Below are 17833 nucleotides of genomic sequence, written 5' to 3'. Positions count from 1 at the left end.
CCAAACCAGAATCGCTATAGAACTAGACCTTGTTTTCTAGTAAGTAATCAAGATGATGATATTGTGAAACAAGTTCGACTTTACAATCCCCCCCTCTTTCTCTATCTCTCATACACATATTAGTCACTCTTTCTCTCTCTACCATTCCATGATTCATCAACCTTTAATCCAGCAAAATGAAAGAATTTTAGACAACCCATCGATCACTACGCTAATGGGTTTTCACCAAATCTAGCAATAACGTACGTCACTTTCTAACGAGATTTCCGGCATTATCTTCCTCTTATTGCTCCGTTTCACCAACAATGCCACTAAAGTTACATAATTCGAATTCGAAACCTTAACTTTGACCAACTTGAAGCTCCTCGTAAATGCCCACTTGAACAATGGAAGCATGAGGTTCAGTCGCAACCTCGTCGTCCCTAACTCCGGCGCCGGCAGAGCTCTTTACTCCAAACCCATCAGATTTCGACAGCCGGAGACCTATTTAGATTTACTGACCCAAATGGAATTGGGGTTTCTCAGTTCACAACAAAACAACAGTTCTTTTAAGTTTAAGATGGTTCCATAGATTTCAATGACTTTTCTCTCTCAATTAGGATTTATTTTATTTTATTTTATTTATTCAAAAATATGCATTGATATATATATATTTTTAAAGGATGTATATAGAGAATTTAAATTTAATATTAAGGGTGTGTTTTGATGTCTATTATAATCATTTTACTTTAGAATATAATTGCCATTAAAATAATATTTCATTAAGTGTGTGCACTGAGATAAATAAGTGTGTGAAAATAAACTTTCCGACATTTTATATTATTAACTTTTCAACTTTTTTTTTTTTAATGACTAATTTAACCAAAAAATCAACCTAACCCAATTGTCAAACAACACCATTGTGTATAAATATATACTTTAATTGATTAATATGTAATTAAGATAAGCAAAAATTGTATATAACAAAAGAGAGAAAAGATAGAGAGAAAAAAGATGCCAAAGGTGTATTAACATCATTTTGTAACTTTCGTCAACAGTGTTACCGTTGTATTTAGGCCCTGTTTGGTGCAGCTTAAAAGCTGCTTATTTCAACTTTCAGCTTAATTTAAGCTATTTTGATGTGTTTGGTTTAACTTATAGCTTATACCTTATAACTTTTTGGAAGTCAGAAATCAACTTATTCTTTGAGTGGAGCAGGAGATGCTTAATTTATAAGTCAGAAATCAGCTTATGTTCATAGTTATAAGTTATAAGCTGTTTAAGCATAAGCTATAAGCACTTTCCCACAGCTCTATTAAACAGGGCCTTAGTCCAAAATCATAAGAGAGGTAACTGATTATTCCTAAATGATAGAGAGGTAAAGCACAACTCACCTAACCAGAAGGTAAAGTAAATTTTATCCTACTAAAATGTCGTAACAAAAATTACAAAATGTCATAACATTATGATTTTAAATTTTAGGGTGCACACCATAAATTTATAATTTATAAATTTACCACAAAATATTATAATACACAATGCAAACAATCATAACTTTTATCATAAAAACCATAACTTTTTAAAAATGTCTACATTTTTAAGAGGTGGCCATTGTAATCTTCTCCTAATAAAATATAATATAATATGATACAATACAAAGTAGGGATAATATCATACATGTTACGGAATACATATATGCACACCCTACCAGTTCCTCACATATATAGCTACTTCACCCTTTCTTACTTCACTGTGTTGTGGTAATTTTTAAACACTATTTTGGTGCTAGTTCAAATTCTTTCTATATATGAATAAATGTTAGATCTACTTATGTATTGGTTATTTGGACAATAACTTAGTTATTGTTTTTACTACACATCACTTGAGGAATAACTAAAAATCTATTCAGTCAACCAATAATAATGACCACAAGCGGTCACAACCAACAACACGATAAATCATAACTAAATATTATAAACATCATAACTGTGACATATGATAACAGTGCTTATTATACAAAATATTGAAAGTCTAATCGAGTTCAAACTAGTTCATTTAATAAACAAATTAAGTTTAAATAAACTTTAAATGAGCCAAGCTCGAGTGATTCACAAATAATTCAATTCGTTTGTAGCCCTAACTGCTAGCAAACCTGTGCACACAAACCTTGGCCTACATAGTCTCGTTTTCCTTCCAAAATCCTTTCGTTCAAACCGTACCTGCAGCCACATTCCTTTTCTTACAAAAACCTCTTCTTAATTCAACCAACATATGCGTATCAAAAATCAATCTCCAAAATTTAATGAAAATCGCAACTCAACCATGTTAAAGGAAACATAACTCCAATTCCAAAAGTCAACAATTCCAAACTACAAACCAGACCAATCACCGAGACCTCAACTCAACACAAATAAAATATATAAGTGAGAGAGCCAAAGCACAACACCAACTCCACATCACCACAGCAAATTGATAAGATTCTCAGTCCAACACTTGCACCCAAGCGACAATAGGAGACTACAAACCCCGGGCAAACAAGTAATAAGGGGACTATACCAAAATCAACCGAATAGATGACATCCAACAAATCAAGCTTAACAGTAATCATGGAATAACATTGCACCCGGATGACAAATATAAGTTGAAAATTTTTGAAAATATTTTGCTTCTAAAAGCTAATTTTGACACTCGTTTTTATAGAAGTCAGGGTTTTGAATGTGTGTAGTTTGGAGTATTCTCAACTAGGATGCAACTTTCACAACCAAGACGAAATAACATATAAGGCATACAACCAGGAAATAAACACAAAACTCTCTGAACCACACAAAGGCACCCAAGGGATATCGCCAATAGCAAAACAAGCTAGTCTAAATGCTTCCACTGACAAAGGTTTGCAACAGAAAAATAATGCAGAGTGGAATGACGGGCAATGTAGCAAACACCAAAATCCAAGAAAATCCAAGGAGTGCTGCAGTCTTCAAGACCCTTAGTACCTTTTTTCAGCAGATCAAACAAAGATTTAGAGTTACTATAAACATGAATGCGTAGAAAGTGATGTTAAAGGGGCCAAGATAGTGCAAGCATCACAGAAGCAAGAAGAGCACTAGATTTAAGCCCAAACAGATTGCGAAACAAAGATCCCACACCATGCATAATACCCACACCAATAAAATGCAAGGACTATAAGCATATCCACAACAGGGATTAATATGAATTTTCAGGCCAGAACACAAGAATCAAGAGGAAAAAGCATGAAAGATTGAGTTGGATGCGAAGAAAAAGATCACCTGAAGTTCTTGTTAAGAGACAAACCAAACATAGAGCACAAAAACAATAGAGGCTATTAGCAGGAAATGTAAAATGTAAGCAGTGAAGCCGCCTCAATGCATAGCAACTATTTCTTCATTCCTTAGATATACACATCCTTTCAAATAGCGTTTCCAAAACTGTCCAGATCTCAGAAGATCTGGTTGTTGCTCATTTTTTGTTTATTTATTACTATAACTGATTTAGTGCTTATTTTCATTCCGCAATCCTCGAATTCAAATCTCTCAAGGAACTAGTGAAAGTTTATCTGATTGTCACCTTCAAAGCAGAGCACGAAATACCTTCATAATAAAATAAAATAAAATAAAAAAGAATCTATAAGGTTAGGTTTTTTAGCTCTATGCAATTCCACGCCAAGTGAAGCCATATTTCCAGGCAAGGTTCTGAAAAGCGGTTGCGGTCGCCGTAACGGTGGCGGTGACGCGGTTGCGGTTGCGGTTGCGGGGTGTAAAGGCCGTAGTGTAACGGTTGCGGTAACCGGAACCGTGAATTTTTTTATTTTTTGCACAATTTGAAAAAAACTTACCGATGCACATATTTTTTTTCCATGATCATATTTATTGGGTTAAAAATAAATATTGATCAATTTTTGTAAATTTTCAGGTATGATCCAATATATTTCATATTTTTAAATCACTATAAACTGAGTTTTTTACATTTTATTTTAATAATTAATGACTTTATATTTTATAAAAAATTAATCACTAACTATTATATATAAGATAAATAATGACAAAAGTAAGAGAATAAATAAGAACTTAAATATATATATATACATACATATTTTAATCAAGCCAAATAGATAATGACCACACTTATTATTATTATTATTTTCAAACAATATATAAATAGACACACACAAATAAAATAGTTTAGTGATAGCAGCTGAATAGAATAGCATAGGTCTTATAGTTTCAACAAATCAATAACATGTTCTTCATCTTCCCTCTTCTCTCTCTCTCTATCTCTTGCTCCTCTATTTTCTCTCTTTATCTTCCCTCTTCTCTCTATCCCTCTTCCCCCATTTTCAGCTTTTTTTTGTGTGTTTTTTCGAAAGAAACAGCTTGGAACCGTTACGTAACGATGCGTAACAGGCCGTTACGGCTGTTACGGCACCGTTACGACCGCTACGGCAGCCGCTACGGCCGACACACCTGTGAATCTCAATCACACTGCAAAAGCGGCCGTAACGGGTGGCGGTAACCGCCAAAACCGTTACGTAACGGCGTTACGTAACCGTTGCAGCCGCTTTTTAAAACCTTGTTTCCAGGTTTCCCTATACTATTAAAATAAAATAGGCCACCTCAAGTATTAGTTACACCATCAAGCTTAGCTCATCAATTATTTAAAAAATGTGAGTTGAACTTGAGCCAACTCAATTATAAAAACAAGACAAGTTAAAACTCAAGTTAAAATTTTTTTTTTTTAAATTAATTTGCCAATTAAAACTGAAAAAAATAAATTATGGACAAAATATAAAAGAATACTTATATTAATAATAAATTTTATTAATCAAACATGGAAATTTACATAAATTCCAAACACAAACAAATAAAATAAAATAATAAAAATTGATTTCATATAGCATTAAAAATATATATATATTTTTTATCTTCATGAGACTTATCGAGCTAAGTGTAGGTCTACTCGAGCTCTACTTAATTACTAAACGGGCCTAAAATCGAGTTTGAACTATTTCACTTAATAAATAAAGTTTAAAGAAACTTTAAATGAACCGACCTCGAGTTAGTTAAAAACAATTCAGTTCTTTTGCAGCACTAATGCCACCCCAACTTATTTTGCTAGCCTACACAGAATCTTGTTTTCCTTCCAAAACCCTTTTGTTCAAACCGACACTACAGCCACATTTCTTTTCTTAAAAGAACCTCTTTTTAACTCGCTCAACTGAAACGTGTGTCAAAAATCGAACTCCAAATTTCAATGCCAATTGCAACTCAACCATGTTAAAAGGAAAAAACTCTATTTCCAAAAGTCGGCAATTCGCAATGACAAACAACAAGACCCATAACCGACACCTCAACTCAACGGAAATAAAAATAGATGAGTTAGCGCACCAAGCACGGGCCTCTATGCACAACACAAACTCCACATCACCACACCATAGCAAATCGATAAGATTCCTAGTCCAACACTTACAAAGAAGTGATAATAGGAGAGTACAAACACCAGGCAAACAAGTAATAAGGGGACTGTCCCAAAATCAACCGAATAGACAACATCCAACAAATCGAGCTTCACAATAATCATGATATAACATTTCACCCCAACGACAAATATAAGTTGAAAATTTTTGAAAATGTTTTCCTCAGGTAACGAGAATACCTGATCACATGCATATCTTGAGTCTTCAGGTTTGACCCAGCTTTTCCCTGCATCTTAGCATAAGAAACTGCTGCATTTCTTATACAGTCTCTATCCATTGCATTCGTTCAAATGCCTGTGAAAAAAAAAACCTTCTCTATTAGCTACATCCAAGGTTCTGAAAAGCGGTTGCGGTCGCCGTAACGGTGGCGGTGACGCGGTTGCGGTTGCGGGGTGTAAAGGCCGTAGTGTAACAGTTGCGGTAACCGGAACCGTGAATTTTTTTATTTTTCACACAATTTGAAAAAAACTTACCGATACACATATTTTTTTTCCATGATCATATTTATTGGATTAAAAATAAATATTGATCAATTTTTATAAATTTTTAAATATGATCCAATATATTTCATATTTTTAAATCACTATAAATTGAGTTTTTTACATTTTATTTTAATAATTAATGACTTTATATTATACAAAAAATCAATCACTAACTATATATATAAGATAAACAATGACAAAAGTAAGAGAATAAATAAGAGCTTAAATATATATATATACATATTTTAACCAAGCCAAATAGATAATGACCACGCTTATTATTATTATTATTATTTTCAAACAATATATAGATATACACACACAAACAAAATGGTTTAGTGATAGCAGCTGAATAGAATAGCATAGGTCTTACAACTTCAACAAATCAATACCATATTCTTCATCTTCCCTCCTCTCTCTCTCTCTATCTCTTGCTCCTCTATTTTCTCTCTTTATCTTCGCTCTTCTCTCTATCCCTCTTCTCCCATTTTTAGCTTTTTTTTTTGTGTTTTTTCGAAAGAAACAGTTTGGAACCGTTACGTAACGGTGCGTAACAGGCTGTTACAGTACCGTTACGGCAGCCGCTACGACCGACACACCTGTGAATCTTAATCACACTGCAAAAGCGGCCGTAACGGGTGGCGGTAACCGCCAAAACCGTTACGTAACAGCGTTACGTAACGGTTGCGGCCGCTTTTTAAAACCTTGGCTACATCCAACAATCCAATTATAGCAACGCAAAACAGACCTTAAAGGCGTGACAAAGGACCTAGGCATTCAAGTTAGAGATGGTGAAAATGAATTGATTTCAACAATAGTTGAACAGGAAAAGCTGAACAGGTTGAGGTTCAATTAAACTGTAGGAGGAAGAAGAGAGCTGTTGAAATCAATTCATTTTCCTGCCCAGCTATTCCCGTTCTTTTTCGATCAAAAGAAGAAAGAAGAGAGAGAGAAAGAGAGGAAACAATAAAACAAACGGCCAGCATTAATCAAACAAACCTGATAGAAGGGAATAACAGGGGCAGGATCAGTTAGATTGATGAATACATAACCTTTATTGCATTTGTTCTTCAGCAAAAGAAGGATAAGTCATAATTATTCACAGTTTGTAACGTAAAACTAACTCTATTCTTCTGAGGTAAAGTCACTTGCCTGAAAATCGAAGGGCAGTTTAATAAAATCATAACCACCCTTATAACGTTCACCAACGACATCTTCAAGCATCTTATAAGTACACCTATCATTGAAACCTTATCAAGATACGAAGAAAAAAAGAGACAAAAACATGTATACATAATCATCTACTACTACTACTTTAGAAAGATCCCACTTGATGTGGAACAAAGTGCTCTTCATGTGGAACAAAATGCTGTGCGGAACTACCTGTTCTGAAGAACTAAGTGCTAAACTATTTTGGAAGCCACCTCTAGAGGCTGTATGAGCCACCAATTGAAATCACATCCCATGTATTGTTATATGATTGTCACCTCAATGACCCTTGTATTGTTTTCCCCGTAGATATGGTTATATGTTAGGTATTATTAGAGACGAACATGAGTAACTTGTTTGTTTGATGAAAACATATTCACATTTGATCGTTTTCGCCTCAATGCCTATCCATGGAGTTATATGATTGTCACCTCAATGACCCTTGTATTGTTTTCCCCGTAGATATGGTTATATGTTAGGTATTATTAGAGACGAACATGAGTAACTTGTTTGTTTGATGAAAACATATTCACATTTGATTGTTTTCGCCTCAATGCCTATCCATGGAGATTTTGTACCCCTTATGTTCTCAGTATAATACTTCTCACCAAGGTTCTAAATATCGGCCGGTTCGTACCGGAAAATTGGAGTGCCGAGTCGGATACTCACCGGTATACCGTTGAGAATGAATTTCACGTCCATAGCGGCCGATTCGCGATACGTATCGGCCGATTCGCGATATGTATCGGCCTGAATCCGACACGTGAGCGATACAATTCCGATACACATTTGCCATCGCCGGTACGGCTGAAATTGGAGCAGAGAACATGCAAATCTAAGCTTCTTTCTTTGGGCTGTGTGGAGTTGACTTCAGTCTTCAACCTTCAATTTGAGGAGACAACAATCTGTAAACAAAAACCCTCAATCGGGCCAAACCCAAATCCTCAATCAAACCCAAACCCATCTCCCTACGGCATCGATCTTGTAAAGTGTTGCAGAGAGAAGCATGGAATCGATCATTAATGCAGGCCCAACTTTGCCCAAGACCGGCTAAGCCACCGCTTTCAAGCTTCTTTAAAGAAGGTTTATCTCCCTCAGTTGCAACTTGCAAGTTGTAAGTCGTGCTTTGCTTTGTTGTTGTTCTGTTTCTATTATTATTTTTTTTTTTATCTGTTTTTCTGTTCCGTAAAGCCACTGTTATGCATCTATAAAAGATAGAGAGAGAGGGAGGGAGAGAGAGAGAGAGGATAGGAATTTGTGGTTATATTATGATCTGGGAGATTGAAATGGATAAGAAGAGAGAGGTACTCAGGTAGGTGCTCGTGCTTGTGTAGATTGTATATGTTTCGATTTTTTTTTTCTATTTATTTGTTTATACACCTATATCTCTGTTTATATTAATATATATATATATATATATATTTTGCTTTCCTCAGTTGAGCAAGGGAAAAAAAATAAGAAAAACAAATATTGAAATCAAAAGAATTTCATCTGCCTCTCTCTTATTAATTTGGTGTGCATTTGGAAGTATTTTATTGTTGAAAATAAGTAAAAAAATATTTCCACATCAATTTTTTTATTAAAATTTTAACATATATGCCAAAAAAAAGCTTAGACTAAAATAAATACATATCATTTAGTTGAAAATGAGTCAAAAGTGCTCCCATATATCAAAATTTTGATTAAAATGTGATAAATTAAGGTAAAAAGAGTAAACAAAAATGCATAAAATTGAGTTTTAGAGGAATTGCTAATGATTTTTGAAATTTCACGGCCACGACACCCGATTCTCAATACGTACCGGCCGATACTCCGCGATCGATACTGTTACGTTACCCGATACCGCGATTTAGAACTATGCTTCTCACCCTCCAATATGCTTATAGTTAGATCAGAATTAGTTACACTAATCACCAGTTCATATATATTCAAAAATTAAAAAACCAAAAAATTAAGTACAAACTAGAATTCAACGTAAAAAAGATAGGCGAAGAACCCGACAAAACTGTTAAATGTGAAACTATTGAATTGTCCCAAACTAACATCTAGAAAGACAGCGCGCAAAAATTAACAGGATAGCAAATACTAGACTTATTAAATGTGAAACTATTGAAACCTGCTACATGCGCTTTAAACCTAAAATAAGTCGTCTCGACCAAATTATTTTTGCCATAATAGTCTCTTTACTTCCTCAAACTACAGCGAACTGCGGCAGTAGTCTTCGACGGTGGTTCTAACATCCAATCTCCAACTCTCATAGCCAAAAAATTTACATCCTAGTTTTCCTTTCTAAGATGTAATCAAACATTTAATTCTTGAACACTTTAAAGGGTAATCTCCTATAGGTACAAAAATGCATTAGTTCAAAGAAAAAAATTTATTTGCAGGACTTCCAAATAAAAATATATAAAGAAATAATTCATACATGTAGAGATCGTAATGTTCCACGGGTAATTTGCCGCCATTGATAGCTTTAATAATGAATGAGTCATCCAATTGTATTAACATCTACGTGAACCCATATTGTTGAGCCAGAAAAAGGCTACATTCGGCAACTTTTAACTCAGCTTCGTAGCTGTCGCGTACACCTCTAATCCGCATAATATGTATAGTTTTAATTGTACCCAAATAATCGCGGAAAACAATACCACTGAACCATAAACAGTCTCACCCAGTGGCGGAGGGACTTGGGGACCAGGGGGGTCACGCGCCCCCTAGATTTTAGGATTTTTTTTTTACAAATATAAAAAAAATAATTTAAATAAAAAACTTAAAAAAATATTATTAGAGTGAAATGTCGATGAAATTTTAAAAATTATGAGAACAATAATGGTTGTTTTGATTAAAAATAAAGAGACTACCATAAACAATATTATCTATGAAAATTTTATAAAACATTTTGAATGTAATGGTTATATCATTATTATTAACATGCAAGTATAAGAAATCTCATTATAAAAATATTAAATTTATTAGATTGTTAGTTACATTTGACATGTGAGGTTCGCTCTCTATATGTTTATTTACTATTAGTTGGTGATATCACATACTAATGATGACGTGGTATTACCATTATATTGAATTTTTAATCAAATTTTGTATAAAAAAATAATTTATCATTATATAATTTAGGATAAATTACAAATACATAATTGGTTGTTAGTATTTTTTATTTAACAGAATTAACTAAAAAAATGAAATTCATAATTGCTCTTCTATATAATAATAAAATTACATAAATTATTAATTGAAACATATTTCTAATATCATAAAAAACCGTTAATTGACTTGATGATTCAATAATAAAATGAGCGATTTGTTATGAAATTAGAAACCTTAGGGGGTAGAATGTAATTTCCAAAATCACAGGAGGCAATTCGTATTTTAATCAAATCTCAGGGGGTGTATTTGTAATTTACCCTATAATTTATTTTACAAAAATGCTTTAGAGCTCTAATATAGGAGCTCTAATAGCTCTAATGGGAAGGTGGGTCCCACCCTGATGTGATGTTTGTGCCTTGTTTTGTTTGTTTGTTTGTTTGTTTGTTTTTTTTTTTTTTTTTTTTTTTTTGCTTTGACACATCATTAGAGCTCAAATTAGAGCTCTATATTTAGAGCTCTCTATCATTTCCCTTTATTTTAAGACTTATATCCATATTTTTTTATATTGTCTATGATACACTAGTTATAAATAACATTATTTTTTTGATATTTCTCGAAATCAATCCTAAAAACTTGTATAAAATATTTTTGTAAAAATTTTCGATATTATAATTAATAAATGCCCCCCTCTAATTTAATTTTCTGACTCCGCCACTGGTCTCACCTATCCTAATGAATGATGCATATGAGTTGATTTTATTCCAATAAATGGGAGAAGGAACCCAAATAAGCCTACCAACTGATTGTTCCAAGTGTAGAATATTAATAATACTCAACACACTAATTGTCTGAACTTTAATAAAATCCTCGAAACAGCCATACTGATACGGACCCAATTTCAAAAATAAGTCCATATACTCCTTTACGGAAATGTATTAGTTTGAGAACCCAATTCGAAGAAAAGAATTACCCCACCCTTGTATTTTACACAAATTACAATCAAAATTGACATAGCGAATATACATTTTTGTATATATGAACATATTTTCGAATTTGGGTCTGCATGAGTACGGCCATTTCAAAGAGTTTATTAAAATTAAAAAAATTAGGGTTTCAAGTATAATTAATACTCTACTCTTAGAACAACCAATTGATAGGGTCATTTGGATTCCTCCTTCCATGGATTGGATAACAATCATCTCAGATATATCATTCATTAAGACAGATGAGACTCTTTTTGTTTCAACGGGATTGTTTTGCAAGATCATTTGGGTATGATGAAAGCTATACAGCTTAGAGTTGTATGCGACAGATACGAAGCTGAGCTAAAAACTGCTGAATGTAACCTCCTCCTAGCTCAACGATACGTGTTCACGTAGATATTAATACAATTGGATAACTCATTCATTGTTAAAGCTATTAAAAGCGGCGAATTAACAGTGGAATATTACGATCTCTACATGTATTAATTATTGCTTTATTTATTTTATTTAGAAGTCGTCCAAATGAATTTTTTTTTCTTTACAATAATGCAATTGTACCTACAGGAAATCAACTGCTAAAGAGTTCAACAATTAAATGTTTGATTATATCCCCAGAGAAGGATATACCAGGCTGTGAATTTTTTAGCTACGAGAGCCCGAAATTGGTTACTAGAACTAACCTTGAAGACTACTACGGCAATTCACCGTGCTTTTGAGAAAGTGAGACTATTATGGCAAAAATGATTTGACCGAGACGACTTACTTTAGGCTTAAAGCACAGATAGTAGGTTTCAATAATTTCACATTTAATAAGTCTAATATTTGCTATTCTGTTAATTTTTGCACGTCGTCTTTCTAGGTGCTAGTTTAAGACAATTCAATAGTTTCACGTTCAACGATTTATCGGCATCTTCGCTTATCCTCTTGATGTTTAATTCTAGTTTGTAATTATCTTAACTTTTGGTTTTTTTAGTTTTTGAATATATATGAACTGCTGATTAGTGCAACTATTTTTGATCTGACTATGAGCACACTGCAGAGTGAATAATATTATAGTGAGAGCATAAGAGTTAGAAAATCTCCATAGATAGGCATTTAGGCCAAAATGATAAAATATAAAACAAATAAGTTACTCATGTTCGTCTATGATAATAGAAATTCATTTTAAAATACCTATAAATATAATATTATACCTAACATTTAACCATATCCACGAACAAAACAGAAAATATAAATACAATATTATACCTAACATATAAACATAACCATGAACAAACCAGAACAAGAGTCACCAGAGTGACAATCATATAACAATACAAGGGATGCGATTTCAACAGGTGGCTTGTGCGGATTTTGTTTGGGTGTTCGGACAACCGAATCACCCGACCAAACCCCATTGTGAACAGGGAGGGACCTGGCTAGGGGAATTTAGGAGTTAGTGCCCATGATTTGTGTCACTCCAAGAAGACCAATTATTTTGTGGAATTAGAGGTGATTAGGCCTAAGTAAAGCCTCGAAGGCTTTGGGCCTGGTCAGTCCCTGGACCTCGTGGAATCATTTTTCCGGACCAAATGAGACCTATTTTGGGACTGTACAAAGGTGGTTCTTCCTCTCATATGCCTAAAATTACAAGCCAGATATGGTCAAATGTTGTTGATAACCTTGGAAAAGGAGACGATTGCAACCAACTTCCGGTCGGCTGAAGTTTACAAATTTACAAAATTTCAGTTTCATAGTTGGTCAATGGTTTCAAAACAAAACAAGCAGCGGAAACCGAACCGAACTAAACTAAACTACACGTGTTTCTATTGGACTGGTTTAACAGATTGCATCCTTATCACCTCGTCTCTGCATCCCAGATTTGTTATTTTTGTGGCATTGATTGAGTAGTTGGACATTTACATTTATCTTTCGACATTTCAATTGTCTAAATGCTGACTTCCAAGTTCCAACGTAATTTAGATCTCACTTATCTAATTAAATGTTGTTTAGATCTCTCAAATTCCAATCTCTTCTCTCTAGTAAATGAAAACTTATCTAATAAATTATCAGTGAATGGATTACATGTGCAAGAGATACTCAGCTATTGTTCGGTTGCTGAGGAGCTTTAAACTTGGGCCCTCTCTTGGTTTAGTGTGGCTTGGTGTTCCTGGCAACTCTAATGCCTTGGTTGTTGAAGAGGGAAAAGGGTGGGGATCAGAAATAATTGGATTATTATCCATCTTGGCTTGATGTGGCTTACTTAGTTAGCAGGATAGGAAACATAAGACAATTTGATAGTACCGAATATTCCTTGTCTTTGCCCGTTATATTGATGTACCTTATTTCTAGTATTTTGTATATTTGGGATCTGTTGGCCAATGTTACATGGATTCTTAAAAATATATCAAATATCCATTTCGGACACTTCACACTTGGATTAGGGTTTGGTATACGTGTCTCACACTAGCAATTGAACTCTTCTTGAGAGAAACTAAATTGGATTTTATATAAATTTTCATGACCGTTATGAGGGTGAAGTGCCACTTTCCCTCTCCTATCTCTTCAACTTTGCGTGTTACTGTTCACCTCCCTAAAAAACTAAACCCTAGTTTATCAAGTACAAACCATCCCCCACCTATTCCTATACCTATTAGCTACTAATTTAATCTTAAAATTTAATTGCACTATTTCAGAAATGATGCAATCTGAAAGTTATAGAAATCAATTCAATTCCACCCTCTTCCTTTTCACAAACACAAATCTTTCTTTTCCCTCTTACAACACTAGCCCTAGAAGCTTTTCAAGACCAAAGCCCAGACCCACGCCCATATCTGACGCCCATATTCAAGAACATGTACACCATAGGTCTAGACCAAGTATAGAATTTGTAGAGCTTTTGGATATGCAAGGGCGTGTAAAGTGCCCTTTGGCAGTGGCATTTTTTCATACACAAGAAGCATTCCCATGGGGGCCTCAGTTTATAAAATTGTTTAATTATAAAAAAAAAAGATATTTAAGATAAAGAATTGAAGGGTGTAAGAACAACACCAAAATTTTCTGTCTTCAATCTCAAATCACTACCTTTTGTTGCAATTTTTGGAACCCTTAAATCCCCCATTATTTACCACACATCCAACCTTCAAAAACCAATGTCACCCACCCAAAGCCCATTTTCAGTTGCCATTTATTAGGCTTGGGTTCACTACTAGTAGGAGCAGTTAACCTCATCTTGTCCTACATTGTAGGTTATTAACTTATTTTGTTACGTCATGCTTCTCTTTCTCTGTCTTCTCACTACAGGCCTTACAAGGAAAAATAGAAGGCGAAAAAAGCTGGCTGTTATGGCACAAAGCATCCAAGTAACAAAACAACCACCCAGCAACACGAAGCAATAAAAATAACAGTAAAAAATGTAACAAATATTTTCTAACCTTTCGGGGGGGAAAACACATCAGTTTGCTGCAGCATGGACACCATGACTGAGACAACGTATCTTCTGTAAAAAAACATGTTAGAAACTCGCATACCATTTTTCTTTCTTTATAATTACTTATGAAGCAAAAGTAAGTTTCAATTAGAACTCAATAAATCACCTAGTTGAGTCTTTATGTACTTGGTAGGGGAATCATAGGAAATGAGCCTGTAAAAAAAAAGGGTACTCCCAAGAGTTAACTAGCCATTCAATGAAAAAAGTATCTTGAATTTTCCCGTGGACATGGTTATATGTTAGATATAATATCGTATTTATATGTATTTTAAAATGAATTTTTGTTATCAAAGACGAACAAGAATAACTTGTTTGATGAAAACATATTCATATTTGATCATTTTGGCCTCAATGTCTATCAATGGAGATTTCTCCCCCTTATGCTCTCGGTATAATACTTCTCACTTTGCAATATGCTTAGTCATATCAGAACTTGTTACACTAATCACCAGTTCATATATATTTAAAAATTAAAAAACCAAGAAAGTTAAGATAAGTAAAAACTAAAATTAAACATCAAGAAGATAGGCAAAGAACCCGACAAACCGTCACTATTGAGTTATCCCAAACTAGCACCTAGACTGCATGCAAAAATTAACAGGATAGCAAATACTACACTTATTAAATGTGAAACTATTGAAACCTGCTACATGTGCTTTAAGCCTAAAATAAGTCGTCTCAACCAAATCATTTTTGCCATAATCGACTCTTTACTTCCTCAAAGTACGGCGAATTGCCGCAATAATCTTCGACGTTGGTTCTAACATCCAATCTCTAGCTCTCATTGACAAAAAAACATCACAACCTAGTTTTCCTCCCTAAGATGTAATCAAACATCTAATTCTTGAACTCTTTAACGGGTAATCTCCTATAGGTACAAAAATACATTAGTGCAAAGAAAAAAATTTATTTGCAGGACTTCTAAATAAAAATATATAAAGAAATAATTTAAACATGTAGAGATCGTAATATTCCACGATTAATTTTCCACCTTCGATAGCTTTAATAATGAATGAGTCATCCAATTGTATTAACATTTACATGAACCCATACTGTCGAGCTAAAAAGAGTCTACATTCGGTAGCTTTCAACACAGCTTTGTAGCTGTCACGTACACCTTTGAGCCGTATAACATGTATAGCTTTAATCTTACCGAAATGATCTCAGAAAACAACCCCGCTGAACCATAAATAGTCCCACCTATCCTAATGAATGATGTTTCTAAGTTAATTTTATTCCAATCCAAGGGAGGAGGAACCCAAATAAGCCTACCAATTGGTTGTTCCAAGTGTATAATATTAATCATACTCGACACACTAATTGTCTGCACTTTCACAAATTCCTCGAAATAGCCATACTGATGCAGACCCAATTTCAAAAATATGTCTATATAATGTATATGGGTCTTTTAAATTTCGATTATAATCAGTATAAAGTACGAAGATGTGGTAAATGCTTTTTTTCGAATTGGATTCTCAAACTAATGTTAAATAGGAGCGATATACAATAATTTATATTTCTAACTAAAAAACTAATCACAGTTCTTATACGAAAAAGAACCATTTTGAAACCTGCGGAATTAATAAAATACTACAATCAATTTTTAAGAAGATATATACATAACAAAGATAATAACTATCATTATATGAATACTCCTCTTCACTTACTAACTGATTCATGTCATTGAAGAGGGCTGATCCAATAAGTGAGGAGAAGTATTTATATAATAACAAGTTTTATTGTCTTTGTTATGTATATATCTTTTTGAAAATTGTTAGTATTGTATTTTTAACTTTGTAGGTTTCAAAATGGAACCTTTTTATATAAGACCTGTGATTAGTTTTTTAGTTAAAAATAGAGATTATCATACGTCAACTGCATTTAAGATTAGTTTGAGAACCCAATTCGAAGAAAAACATTTACTCCACCTCTAAACTTTATACAAATTACGATCGAAATTGACACAACCCATATACATTTTCATATATATGGACATATTTTCGAATTAGGATCTACATGAGTATGGCCATTTCGAGGAGTTTATTAAAAAAAAATTAGGGTTTCGACTATGATTAATACTTTCCTTTTAGAACAACCAATTGGTATGGTTATTTGGATTCCTCATTCCATTGATTGGATTAAAATCAACTCAGATATATTATTTATCAAGACAAATGGAACTTTTTATGCTTCAGCGGGGCTGTTTTCTGAGATCATTTGGGTACGATTAAAGTTATACAAGCTATACGGCTCACAGTTATACACGACAGATACGAAACCAAGCTAAAAGCTGCCGAATGTAGCCTCTTTCTAGCTCGACAATATGGGTTCACGTAGATATTAATACAATTGGATAACTCATTCATTGTTAAAGCCATTAAAGGCGGCGAATTACTAGTGGAATATTACGATCTCTACATGTATTAATTATTGCTTGATTTATTTTATTTAGAAGTCGTTCAAATGAATTTTTTTTCCTTACACTAATGTATTTTTGTACCTACAGGAAATTAACTCCTAAAGAGTTCAACAATTACTTGTTTGATTACATCGCTAGAGAGGGATACCAGGTTGTGAATTTTTTAGCAATGAGAGCCAGAGATTGGATGCTAGAACTAATCTCGAAGACTACTACGGCAATTCACCGTGCTTTTGAGAAAGTGAGACTATTATGGCAAGAATGATTTGACTGAGATGACTTACTTTAGGCTTAAAGCACAGATAGCAAGTTTCAAGAGTTTCACATTTAATAAGTCTAATATTTGCTATCCTGTAAATTTTTGCACGTCGTCTTTCTAGGTGCTAGTTTGGGACAATTCAATAGTTTCACGTTTAACAGTTTATCGGCATCTTCGCCTATCTTCTTGATGTTTAATTATAGTTTGTACTTATTTTAACTTTTGGTTTTTTAATTTTTAAATATATATGGACTTGTGAATAGTGGAACTAATTTTGAACTGGCTATGAGCATACTGCCGAGTGAGTAACATTATACTGAGAGCATAAGAGTTAGAAAATCTCCATGGATAGGCATTTAGGTCAAAATGATCAAATATAAATATGTTTTTATCAAACAAATAAGTTACTCATGTTTGTCTATGATAACAGAAATTCATTT

General features: G+C 33.6%; 1 long non-coding RNA gene across 26 annotated transcripts in view; it reads right to left on the bottom strand.

Moving 5' to 3' along the window:
* The window catches only part of LOC145824529 (uncharacterized), a 36456-nt gene that overhangs the window by 1901 nt on the left and 16722 nt on the right, over nucleotides 1–17833 (bottom strand). The window contains exons 3-7 of one of the 26 annotated variants that reach the window (XR_014366228.1): nucleotides 14822–14868; nucleotides 14660–14724; nucleotides 7105–7189; nucleotides 5650–5764; nucleotides 2146–2198 (exon numbers count right to left, since the gene is read on the bottom strand). This is a non-coding gene — a long non-coding RNA (uncharacterized LOC145824529). Of the gene's footprint in view, nucleotides 1–1933; nucleotides 2973–5649; nucleotides 5765–7104; nucleotides 7190–14659; nucleotides 14725–14821; nucleotides 14869–17833 lie in introns of those variants that run through there. The other 25 variants (XR_014366227.1, XR_014366225.1, XR_014366236.1 and 22 more) reach the window with 25 other exon arrangements.

The sequence above is a fragment of the Camellia sinensis genome, chromosome 4 (genome assembly GCF_055761805.1).
Source record: "Camellia sinensis isolate YWXY chromosome 4, ASM5576180v1, whole genome shotgun sequence".
NCBI lineage: Eukaryota > Viridiplantae > Streptophyta > Magnoliopsida > Ericales > Theaceae > Camellia > Camellia sinensis.
Note: the sequence above shows the minus strand (reverse complement) of the source record. Positions and strands in the feature narration are given on the sequence as shown.